The sequence below is a fragment of the Pituophis catenifer genome, unplaced genomic scaffold (assembly GCF_029215685.1).
Source record: "Pituophis catenifer annectens isolate HBS135680 unplaced genomic scaffold, rPitCat1.0.hap2 SCAF_2, whole genome shotgun sequence".
Classification (NCBI taxonomy): domain Eukaryota; kingdom Metazoa; phylum Chordata; class Lepidosauria; order Squamata; family Colubridae; genus Pituophis; species Pituophis catenifer.
This window is the reverse complement of record NW_027256882.1, coordinates 19,881,599-19,895,058: the sequence shown is the minus strand read 5'-3', so window position 1 is coordinate 19,895,058 and position 13,460 is coordinate 19,881,599.

Genomic DNA, 13,460 nt, shown 5'->3' with positions numbered 1-13,460 from the left:
CAGCTTGCTCAGGCTTATCCCAACCAACATGCTCCAGGAATTTAGCACTAGCACTACAATAAATGCTAGTGGTACCTGGCGCTCAAAATCTAAATGATCTGTGATTATATTCATATCTAACAAAAAACATTTTCTAGCTGTTTTGTTGTCCCTTTTGCCTTAATTGTGAGGGAATATGAATCCAAGCAGCAGCATGAAACATATGCAGATAGCTTAATTCAGGTTTTCTAACATGCTAAAGTGTAAATGGTAACTCACCAGTTGATGAATTAACTATGTTATTCAAAACATGGTTAGCGCATATTATTGCTTCATCCCAAAGTGTTTCAAGCAAACCAGAATCGACTAACATTGACCTAGCCATATCTTACAGTGTTTGTCCTCTGTATTCTATATAAGCATTATGTTGCGGTCTATAAGGGGCAGAACGTTTATGTTCAATACCTGCCTCCTGTAACATATTCTGTAATCTTATATTGGTAAACTCGGTACTATTATCTGTTACCAAGCAAACCACCTTATGTTTCTGTTTTCTCTCAACAAATTTCAGCCAATTTGACATACGCTGAAATGTTTCTGATTTAGTTTTCATCAAGTAACAGAAACCATAACGAGAAAAATTATCAATAATGCTTAATATATAGCAGGCTCCACCTAAACTAGGTTGTACTAGCCTTGGTAGTACAGTGGTCTAAAGACCCTGTTATTAAGACCAGCTGCCTGCAATTACTGCAGGTTTGAATCTTGCCAGGCTCAAGGTTGACTCAGCCTTGCATCCTTTCTAAGGTAGGTAAATTGAGAACCCAGTTGTGGGGGCAATAAGCTGACTTTGTATAAATATACAAAAGGATGAAGGCTATTGCTTAGCACATTGTAACCCACCCTGAGTCTCCGGAGAAAATTAATATATATATATATATATCAGCAAACACTACTTTTAATGGTTCTTTAGTGTTAAATCCATTGACTCTATTTGCTGGGGTTACTTTGCTCTTCTCTTGGTTACATGCATTGCAACCGAGATATTTATTATAAGGTTTTAACTTTATCTGCTCAGATAATTCTACTGTCCTTCTCAACACCTTAAAATTCACATGTCCTAAATGCCAATGAAGCAAATGAATGCATTCATCATGTGGCTTATTATTGTCATAAACCGAGTTAGCATTAGCCACAATTGCTGGATCATCCTTCAATATAAACAAATCATTCCCTAACTTTGCAATAATACTTTTACCATCTTTTCCTATTAAACATTTATCTCCCTTAAAGGTTACTACAAATCCAGCTTGTAATAATGATTTTACAGATAACAAGTTGAATTTTATTTTTGGTATAAATAACATTGGTAACTGCTCATTTATAAATGAACAATATTCAATACCTTCTCCAGCTACTTTCATTTTCCATCCATTGGCTAATGTTACATGTTGTTTACTATTAGACAGTTTTACAAACTTTTATTTACTTCTAGTGATGGATTTATTTATTTATTTATTTATTTATTTATTTATTTATTTATTTATTCATTTATTCATTTTATTATATTTCTATACCGCCCTTCTCCTGCGGGACTCAGGGCGGTGTACAGCCAGGATAAAACATAGTATATAAAATTTAAAAACATTTTAAAAACAATTAAATAATTTTGGCCCGAATTTAAAACAACCCAATTAAAACCAAATTTCGATTAAAAAACTAAGAGGATGGGATCAAGCCAGCCCAGCAAGATGGAACAAGTGTGTCTTCAGGGCCCGACGAAAAGTCCGGAGGTCTGATATCGTGCGTATCTCAGGGGGCAGGTCATTCCAGAGGGCAGGTGCTGTCACAGAGAAGGCTCTCCCCCTAGGGGTCGCCAGCCGGCACTGCCTGGCCGACGGCACCCTGAGGAAGCCCTCTCTGTGTGAGCAAACCGGTCAGTGGGAGACTATCGGCGGCAGAAGGCGGTCTCGCAAATACCCAGGCCCTAAGCCATGGAGCGCTTTAAAGGTGGGCACCACTATCAAGTACCCACAAATCATGTTTTACAGTAGTGGAACTGGATATAGCTAGATTAACATTATTTTTGGCTCTCTTTTGATTACCAATATTCATTTTCTTACCCTTAGTACAGAATTTAGCTATATGACCCTCAGCCCCACAAGAAAAACACCTTTTAACAATATAGGCAGTTGAAGACAATTTTTCTTCCTGTGGTTGTCTCTCTCTTAGTTGTTCTCTTTCTTGCCTTCTTCTGGACTCTTCCAACAATCTTCCGTTTATGTCAGTCAATGTTAGTTCATCTCTGCTCAAAACCACTAGTGAAGACACATAATCATCATAACTTTCATCCAAAGAAGAAAGAATCTTCACCATGAATATGGACTAGCTGCTGGTCACTCAGTGTCAGTCCAATTATACAAAGAGCTTGTTCATTATCCCAATTAAATTTAACTATTTTCTTTGCATCTTCATCATCTGCTGGATTCCATACAGTTACATCTGGTGGATCATTAACTACATCCCATAGTCCTTCCTTACGCAGAAGTAGGCTGCATTTCATAGACCAAGAAACATAGTTTGTTCCATCCAACCGGGTTATCAAGGATATGCTGGATGACTGTTCTTGTGCTATCTTCACTTGGACAAAAAACAACTAACACAGCTGTCTGAATATATTACTGTGCATTCACACTAACTCTCAGTGTCCTGGGCCCATAACCAATGTTAAGGGTATTCTTAGCTCATAAACAATGTTGTGGGTTATTGAGCAGACTACCCTTTGAGTATACACATAAAAGCGACTGGGGGTGTTTGTGAATAGTCACAGTTAACATACAGACACACTGAGTTGTGGTAGTCTTTTACTTTTAAGGAAAAGTAAAGCAAAGTCCAAAAACAATCCAAGTCATACACAGATAAAGCAAGAGATAAAAGATCAATCCAGGGATATTTCAAGTACGAAGTCTTCTTACCAGTTGTACTCATACACAATAAAACAGTTCTTTTTGAGTTTCCAGCAGGAACAAGTTCAATATTAAAACATTCAATAAATAGTAGAAAGCAATGAATAGCAATGATCAAACAGTGATAATGCAGAGAGATCAGGTAAAGAATAATAGCAAATAAGCAAAAGTCACATGCATGTGTAGATGGTATGCTTGCGCAAAGCACGCACAGGACGCATGTGCAAGTTGCATGCATGCACAGATGGTGCAGTTGCATGCACAGTGCACGTGGAGGAGACACGCATTAGCACGGAAGGTATGCGTACATGCAAAGCGCATGAAATGGCCACCCCAACGATGCCCTTGAAGTGATGTCCCAGTGCCTGGAGGCCGTGAGGGCCTGGATGGGGAGAAACAGGCTCTGACTCAACCCCTCCAAGACCGAGTGGCTGTGGCTTCCAGCGTCCCGATATAGCCAGCTGACGCCATCGCTGGCTATTGGGGGCGAATCACTCACCCCCACGGAGAGGGCTCGTAACTTGGGCGTCCTCCTGGACGCACGGCTGTCTTTAGAAGATCATTTGACGGCCGTGGCCAGGGGGGCTTTTTATCAGGTTCGCCTGATACACCAGTTGCGTCCCTTTCTAGATCGGGACTCTCTACGCACAGTCACTCAGGCACTAGTCACTTCCCGCCTGGACTACTGCAATGCTCTCTACATGGGGCTCCCCCTGGGGTGCACCCGGAGGCTCCAGCTGGTCCAGAACGTGGCCGCACGGGGGATTATGAGGGCGACGAGGCGCTCCCATGTGAGACCTCTCCTGCGCGAGCTGCACTGGCTCCCGGTGGTCTTCCGGGTGCGCTTCAAGGTGTTGGTGACCACCTTTAAAGAGCTCCATGGCTTAGGGCCGGGGTACTTACGAGACCGCCTTCTGCCACCAATAGCCTCCCACCGGCCAGTACGCTCGGACAGAGTGGGCCTCCTCAGGGTGCCGTCCGCCAGACAATGTCGGCTGGCGACCCCCAGGGGGAGAGCCTTCTCTGTGACGGCGCCCACCCTCTGGAACAACCTTCCCCCAGAGTTACGTACAATAACAGACCTCCGGATTTTTCGTCGGGCCCTGAAAACCTACTTATTTCAACTAGCTGGGCTGGCTTGAGTTAAATTTTAAATTGATTTTAAATTGGGTTGTTTTAATTTACGGCCAAAATATTTAATTATTTTAATACTGTTTTTAAATTTTTATGCTCTGTTTTTACTTTGGCTGTGCATCGCCCTGAGTCCTATTTGGAGAAGGGCGGTATAGAAATTTAATTAATAAATTAATTAATTAATTAATAAATGCATACCTGTTAAGCACTCGATGAGTAAAAGGTTGGCCACCATTGCCCTAGGATGTAACACTTTGACTTTGTAAAATCCTAAAATCAAACACAAACTGTCTTTTTTTTCCAGATCAGCTATACTTTTATTTCACCCTTCCTGATTGATAAAACTCGATTACCCTTTTTCTACCGGACCGGACCCAAAGAAGGTGCTCAGAACCTGGGAATTGTTCAACTGCTGCTGTATTTTCGATGGACATTCATTGGCCTCCTTGCTGCAGACACTGATAACGGAGAACATTTCATTAGGACCTTCAATCCTGTGCTGGCTCAGAATGGCATTTGTGCTGCTTTTTCACAAATCACATTACCAGATATCAAGAACATCAAATATATGATTCCTATTTTCAAAATGTGGCACCAAATCAATGTATTTGTTTACTATGCAGAGTTTACCTTTGTAGAAGGAGAAGCCTATATAGAAATCATATTCAACTTTATGAAAAAACCTGTTGCAGGAATAGTTTGGATCACAACCGCCTTGTGGGATCTCTCCATTGAATTATCATATAACAGTCTCTCTTTAAAATACACCCATAGTATTTTTTCTTTTCTGATCCAGACCGGCCAAAGGACCAAATCTGAAGATTTGACAGAATTCTATAGTTTAATCGAAGCATTTATGATTAAAACATTTCACTGTTCATATGGGAAACCTGCCTTGTCTGTGAAAGGCTGGACAAGGTGTCTAGAGGAAAAGAACGTGGGGACTCTACCTCAAGAGAAGATTGACAAGATCTTTCTTCTAGATAGCTCCTTAACTTACAATGCCATCCAGATTGTGGCACATGCCTTAAATGCGGCCTATTCATCCCAATCCCAAAGGACAACAATGAAGAGAAAAACCAGGCTGGAAGTTGAAAAGATCCAACCATGGCAGGTATTCTTGGGAGGGGCAGGGTGGGGCAGGCGGTGTCAGCCAGTACTTGGAACAACTGGTTCAGCGAACCAAATTAAAATTAACATCCAGTTCTCCCAAATCAGTCTGAACCGGCTGAATCCCATCCCTGCTTGCTAATATTGTCACGCACACCACTACAACATTTCCATCTCTTCCGCTTTGAGCTTTTCTTTCTTCAGAATCTGGAATTTCTACTTCAAAAAGGGATTTCGATTCTCTCCCCGCATATTAGAATCCAATACAACATTGTATGATTGTCAGTGTACATCCTTATAGGGGCTCCCAAAGAGTGCCAAAATCAATATATTAGTCACTCTTGACTTGATGTTTCAAGCTTTCCTTCAGATAACAAGAACATGGAACTGACACGTGTTTCCCAAATTCCCAAAGCCAAATAATATTTCCAGGACTGAAATATCCAAACTGATATTGTGTCTTCTACATCTTCTCTCTTGTGGAAGCAAAACACAGGTTCCAAAATTAATAATCAAGGCCCACTGCAGTGTTTGTTGTTGGATGGACACAATAGGTAAATATAAAGGTTTCCCTTGCACATATGTTTTAGTTGTTCCCAAAAGTAGGGGGTGGTGCTCATCTCTGTTTCAAAGCCAAAGAGCCAGTGCTGTCTGAAGACGTCTCCGTGATCATGTGGCCGACATGACTATATGCCAAAGGTGCATGGAACGCTGTGACCTTCCCACCAAAGATGGTCCCTATTTTTCTACTTGCATTTTCTACATGCTTTCGAGCTGCTAGGTTGGCAGAAGCTGCGACAAGTAACGGGAGCTCACCCAGTTATGTGTCACTAGGGATTCAAACCTCTGAACTGACAACCTTTCGACCAACAAGCTCAGCATCTTTGCCATGGAGCCACTGTGTCTCCTAGGATGAGCACAATAAGGGCTCTCTATTATTGAGACACACCCCTACAGACAAAAGAATGCAACTCTACTGATACTTCTCTGGGAGGATGGAGAAACTAATGCATAAGCATCAGGGCATGTAAGCAAGCATATTCATAGGTAATGCTTTGCAGGTGACCTTGGGCCCTTCTTCTGTCTACTTACCTTCAAGAGGACCAAAGGGAGAAATAAACCATAAAACTAGGGTAAATGGGACTTGGAATGTCAGATTCTGTGGAGCATATATTCCCTATTAGCACCTTAATCTATGGAAATTGTCCTGATAAGAAAACAAGCTGCACGTCAAAAAAAATCAAATTCCCTATATCTCTGTATACCAACCTGATGTAGCAGATTCCATTCATCTAAAACCTTCCTTTCCTCACACTCTGTAGCTCCACCATTTCCTGAAGAATCCCCAGATCTACAACAACACGATGCAAGGAATGTACTTGGATGGGAATGGAGATTTGATGGCTGACTTTGACCTTGTGAGTTGGGTGGGTTTTCATAATAAGTCAGGCACCAATGTGAAATTTGGGAGTCTGGCAAGAGAAGGATCTGCAGGAGTGAAATTCAGCATCAACAAGGAAGCCATCACGAGGCACTATGGGCAGAACCAGGTGGGGAAAATCTTCCATCTCTTCAGTTTTATCATTATCTCCATGAGTCTCCCCTCCCTTCCCAAATATATATCAGACTGCCTGCCTTCAGATACAGGCTCTTTTTAATTCAGCAATAGAAATGGAGACGGGATTTTGTGAAGTATGGAAGGGTTCTGTTCCAAGAACATCGAAGGAAGTGACATGGGGATTTAGGAAAATACAGGCAGGATTTAAGGGGAGAGAGAAGCAAAATCACTTGAGTTGCCCATGTTCATTTTGACATTCAAGAGGTTGATGCTACAGCTGGATATTTGGTGGAAAATGTGTGCAAAATCAATCATGCTGCAGAATTCCAGAATTCCTGTTTCTTCCATGTCAGTTTCTGAAATTGAAGCATGGTTGATTATCACAATCTACTGCCAGTTTCAAGAATAACTTTCCTGACAATTGTTGGAAATCCCTGGAATGGCCACCACAGTTTGCCCTGGGGGAGAAAATAGAATGTTCCATTTCTAATCTTTTTAGCACATACCTAGTTTCTTGACCCCTTCCAACTCTATGTCTCATTTTATAGCTGATGATTGCAGGTGCTTCTGAATGCCAATTCTGTTCACTTTCAGACATTGCCTTACTCCCAGTGTGTGGAACCTTGTCAGCATGGATATTTCAAGGTGGTCCAGGAGGGGAAACCAAAATGCTGCTACAACTGTGTCCCCTGTGCAGAAGGAAGGATTTCAATCCAAGAAGGTGAATGAGTGGAAATCAATGCAGTCCTTTCAATGACGATGAATCTGGGTATTTGGGCCAAAGATGTGGTGTGGCGGCATAGAGGTGGAACTCTCACCTCACAATCAGGAGGTTGTGAGTTCAATCTTAGATAGAGGCAGATATTTCTCTCTCTGGGCACAATGCTGAACAAAACTCCTCATTGGCAACAGGAAGAGCATACGGCCATTAAACACTCTGCTATGTCCATTCAGTTGCCCAGACTCCATCCCTCAAGGGATTATACTTCATCTTGAGAAAGACTGTGATGTTGCTTCTATAGTACTATGTCAAAACAAAAGCAGACTCCAGCTATATCTCTGTCAAGGCTGTCTCCACGGTAACCCACAGTAGCCAGAGGGGAGTGATCTCTACAACCCGTGAAATTGCTTCATTGGAGAATGTGACTGATGACACACCTTGGGGGGAGGGGGAAACAATATCAGAGTAAATTACGTGGGGTCAGAGTTGGCTTCATTTGGAACATGCTGACATGAAGCTCCTAATAAATAATTGGATTTATTTTGAAGCTTGGCTCAAGGTTCATGATATAATTAGAGCATCAGAACCCTGATAGCAAGCCAACTCAGACATTCCATAATTTACGTTCCAGCTCTGACACTGTTTCCCCCAGCCTTTTAAAATCATTAACCATTGGGTTTTTGTGGACAAATGGAATAGAAATATTCCAACCCTCTCAGGTTGGCCAATTCCAGTCCTTAGAGACCTTACTGAATGATAGAGATGGTTGTCCTTCAGCCCTTTCATTTCCTACAGTCCCACAAATGGAAAAAATGGACAAAAATTGAGGTATTTGTCATGTTAACTATGTCTCCCCTCAGATTCTCTCCCTTCTTAATATAGTTACATTTTTTCACTTAATCAACTTTGGACATTTACGAATGCAAGCATATCCACACAAACATTCATTAATCTATAAATTCATAAATTTATAAATTCATGGCAAATGTTACATTTCTCCTTTGCAGATGCAAACTACTGCATCAGATGTCCGGAAAATCAATATCAGAATAAGAAGCGAGATCAATGTATTCCCAAAAATATGACATTTTTGTCCTATCAAGAGAATTTGGGAATCATCCTTACTACCTTTGCTCTATTCCTAATTTTGATCACAGTCTTTGTCTTGGGCATCTTCATTACATTTCAAGAAACTCCCATAGTCAAAGCCAACAACCGGGACCTCTCCTACATTCTCCTGGTCTCCCTTCTGATTTCCTTCTTGACCTCATTCCTCTTCATTGGTCGGCCAAGGAGAACCACCTGCCTTCTCCGACAAACAGTCTTCAACATCATCTTCTCAATTGCTGTGTCTTCTGTCTTGGCCAAAACAATCATGGTGGTGCTGGCCTTCCTGGCCACAAAGCCAGGAAATGGAGTGAGGAAATATCTGGGCAAGAGTCTGGCCAACACCATCATCATTTCTTGTTCCAGTGTCCAGGTTGTCATTTGTTTCACCTGGTTAGGAGTTTTTCCTTCATTCCCTGATTCTGACATGAACTCCCAGCCTAGAGAGATCGTTCTGCAGTGCAATGAAGGCTCTGCTGCTATGTTTTATATTGCCCTTGGCTATATGGGCTTTCTGGCTGCCGTCTGCTTCACGGTGGCTTTCCTGGCCAGGAATCTCCCAGGGTCCTTCAACGAAGCCAAGCTGATCACCTTCAGCATGCTGGTCTTCTGCAGTGTCTGGCTGTCCTTTGTGCCTACCTATCTGAGCACCAAAGGGAAATACATGGTGGCTGTGCAGGTCTTCTCCATCTTGGCTTCCAGTGCTGGGCTGCTGGGTTGCATCTTCATCCCTAAGTGTTACATCATTGTGCTGAAGCCAGACTTGAATACAAAGCAGCAATTGATGTTGAAAAGTGAAGTAGAAAACTGATTCTCCTGCATGTTTTGGTGATATATTATATCTGGGGAGCTAATATTTTTACTCATCATTAGGTACTTTTCACCTCTCTGACTGCTTTTTAAAGTGATCTCCTGCTTAAACCCAAATTCCATCTTTCTATGTCTGGCAGTACTACTTGGCATTTTGGGTTTCTGTATCAGCTTTTAAGTAAGGACATAGTAGCTTTTAACATGGCAATTTAGACCTTTTTCATAATTTTAGGAAAGCCCATTTTTCTCCTGAATCAAGGACATTTTTTAAACTTGTGTGAACTAACCTTTTCAGCCATTAAACTATAGAGAGAATACTCTGAAAGTTATTGAATACAGTTGCAAGTTTTAAAGGGAGGGGAAGGGACCCTGGGAAGGGACATGATGTAACCCATAAATTTGCCATTTGGGGACTTTTATCTGTAGTCCATGTTTTCTATTGTTCAATTCTTACATGTAATCATCTTTTATTTTTTATTGGTGGCTTTCTGATGTATCACACAGACTAAATGTATGTATCATTTCTTTTTGTATGCTATCAAAAGACTTGACACCTCCATCACCTAATAAATTTTGTAGTTTTTCTGCTGTCATTTGTATTGTTGATTGGAGGTGAAAACTGACTTTTGCAAAGGCTAATAGTGTTTTTTTTCCCCTCTCAAATTCATTATAATAGATTTCATCAGCTCCATGCCAAATTCAGGGTGCCTGAATTTCAGGTAACAATAGGAGAAAAATGGCTGCAATGCAAAAGATGGACTTTTCATTTCAAGGGTTATTTATTCACCAATAAACACTTCACTTTTTAAAACTTTGAATACACAAGTGTGTGTGTGTGTGTGTGGTGTGTGTGTGTGTGTGTAAAATTTACTTTCTTCTAGCAGTCTGATGGATGTTAATAATTACAAAACAGTTTTATTTGTGAGACTGGTGATATACTTTAGTGCTGAGATTGGTGAGAAATATGGAGAGATTGGATGACAATTGTCCAGGAAGGTAGGGATTCTTGATGAGTGCCTTTTTAAAACAGGATGGGGACATCCCCTTCATCAGGTGTGAAGTTATCAACGCTTGGTCACACAAGAGGTGGTATTCAGTAGGTTCTGACCAGTTCTGGAGAACCGGTAGAGGAAATTTTGTGTAGTTTGAAGAACCAGTAAATACCACTTCTGACTGGCTCACCCCTATCTATTCTCTGCCTCCCAAGTCCCAGCTGATTGGGAGGAAATGGGGATTTTGCTTATCCTTCCCCTGGAGTGGGGAGGGAATGGAGATTTTAAAGTATTCTTCCCTTGGAGTGGGGAGGGAATGGAGATTTTACAGTATTCTTCCCCTGCCACACAGTAGCCAGAGGGGAGTGATCTCTACAACCCGCGAAATTGCTTCATTGGAGAATGTGACTGATGACACACCTTGAGGGGAGGGGGAAACAGGGTAAGAGCTGCAACGTAAATTACGTGGGGTCAGAGTTGGCTTCATTTGGAACGTGCTGACATGAAGCTCCTAATAAATAACTGGATTTATTTTGAATCTTGGCTCAAGGCTCATGATATAATTAGAGCATCACAACCCTGATAGCAAGCTAACTCTGACAGTCCCATGAATGGAAAAAAAATGGAGAAAAATTGAGGTATTTGGCAACTTAACTATGTCTCCCCTTGGATTCTCTTCCTTCTTAATATAGTTACATTTTTTTTCTTAATCAACTTTGGACATTTACGAATGCAAGCATATCCACACACAAGTAGAAAACTGATTCTCATGGATGTGCTGGGGATATATTATATCTGGGGAGCTAATATTTTTACTCATCATTAGGTACTTTTCACCTCTGACTGCTTTTTAAAGTGATCTCCTGCTTAAACCCAATTTCCATCTTTCTATGTCTGGCAGTACTACTTGGCATTTTGGGATTCTGTATCAGCTTTTAAGTAAGGACATAGTAACATTTTAGCATGGCAATTTAGACCTTTTTCGTAATTTTAGGAAAGCCCATTTTTCTCCTGAATCAAGGACATTTTTTAAATTTGTGTGAACTAACCTTTTCAGCCATTAAACTATAGAGAGAATATTCTGAAAGCTATTGAATACAGTTGTAAGTTTTAAGTAAGATACCTACCACCTGTGAAGGGACATGACGTAACCCATACATTTGCCATTTGGGGACTTTTATCTGTAGTCCATGTTTTCTATTGTTCAATTCCTACATGTAACCATCTTTTAGTTTTTATTGGTGGCTTTCTGATGTATCACACAGAATAAATGTATGTATCATTTCTTCTTGTATGCTATCAAAAGACTTGACACCTCCATCACCTTAATAAATTTTGTGGGTTTTTTGCTGTCATTTGTATTGTTGATTGGAGGTGAAAAGTGACTTTTGCAAAGGCTAATAGTGTTTTTTTTCCCCTCTCAAATTCATTATATTGAATTTCATCAGCTCCATGCGAAATTCAGGGTGCTTGAATTTCAGGTAACAATAGGAGAAAAATGGCTGCAATGCAAAAGATGGACTTTTCATTTCAAGGGTCATTTATTCACCAATAAACACTTTATTGTTTAAAACTTTGAATACACAAGTGTGTGTACGTGTGTGTGTGTGTGTAAAAGTTACTTTCTTCTTGAAGTCTGGTGGATCTTAATAATTACAAACAGTTTTATTTGTGAGACTGGTGATATACTTTAGTGCTGAGATTGATGAGAGATATGGAGAGATTGGATGACAATTGTCCAAGAAGTTAGGGTCCAATAATGGATTCTTGATGAGTGCCTCTTTAAAACAGGATGGGGACATCCCCTTCATCAGGTATGAAGTTATCAACGCTTGGTCACACAAGAGGTGGTATTCAAGAGGTTCTGACCAATTCTGGAGACCCGGTAGAGGAAATTTGTTTAGTTCGGAGAACCAGAAAATACCACCTCTGGCTGGTCCACCCCTATCTATTCTCTGCCTCCCGAGTCCCAGCTGATTGGGAGGAAATGGGGATTTTGCAGTATTCTTCCCTTGGAGTGGGGAGGGAATGGAGATTTTACAGTATTCTTCCCCTGCAACACCCACCAAGCCACAGCCACCAAGCAATGGCCAGAGAACTGGTAGTAAAAAACTTTGAATCCCACCACCAGGTGTAATGGATCACACCACCAGGTATAATGGATTGGTGGCTGAATAGATGGATATGTCTTTGATTTCTGTTCATTCTACTTCAGACAGGTGTATGTCAACCCACAACATAAATACAGCATCCATCCTATAACATAAAGGTCTGAACAATAAAAAATGCACAGTAGGCCTAAGGTAGTATCAACATCATTTAGTTAAAAAAGTCCACAATAAAAAAAGGTAACAGTAACAACTTCATCATATCAAAAACACAGCATCATAAAAATAAACCTGTCACATATTATATCATGAAAGAAAACCAATTGGAAGTCAACTAAGCAGAATGACAGGTGTCCCAAATACTCTCAGAACAATTTGATCTTGGATGCTTCCTGGGAGTCCATTACATTGAGTTACATCAGGAGTTTTCCAGCTGGATCCCAGCTCAGCCTGAGAACCTCCTACTTCTCAGATAATTATTAGAATGTTAGTGATTTCTTTCTTGCCTTCAAGCTAAATGTCAAGAGATTCCTTATTCCCCTGGATCTCTGGAGGAGATCAACAGACTCAGGAGCAACACATAGTACTATCTGACATCATGAAAGTTAGTGCATAAATTGTCTTTTGACACTGGGAAGCTGGACTATACTTCTTGGACACCAGGAGGTCTGCTGTAGTGTTGGCCCATGTTTCCATCATTTGGGAAGTCCTCTCTTGAATTCATACTGTATTAGGAAAGTCAGTCTTGCTGCAATCTGCTTTCAACATCTCCAAACTCTTCTGCTCTGCTGATTCTGAGATCAGATGCAAAGCAGAGGATTCTTTGGCTAACCCAGAAATGAACCCACTGCTTCTGCTTCTGATGGAGCTTTTGTTGCCCCAGGCAGCCTGTGGGATGCTCGGCACCAAGTGCTTCTTGACTTTGGGGAGGGATGCAAGAGACCCACTCAACCACTACAGGCCAGGAGACCATCT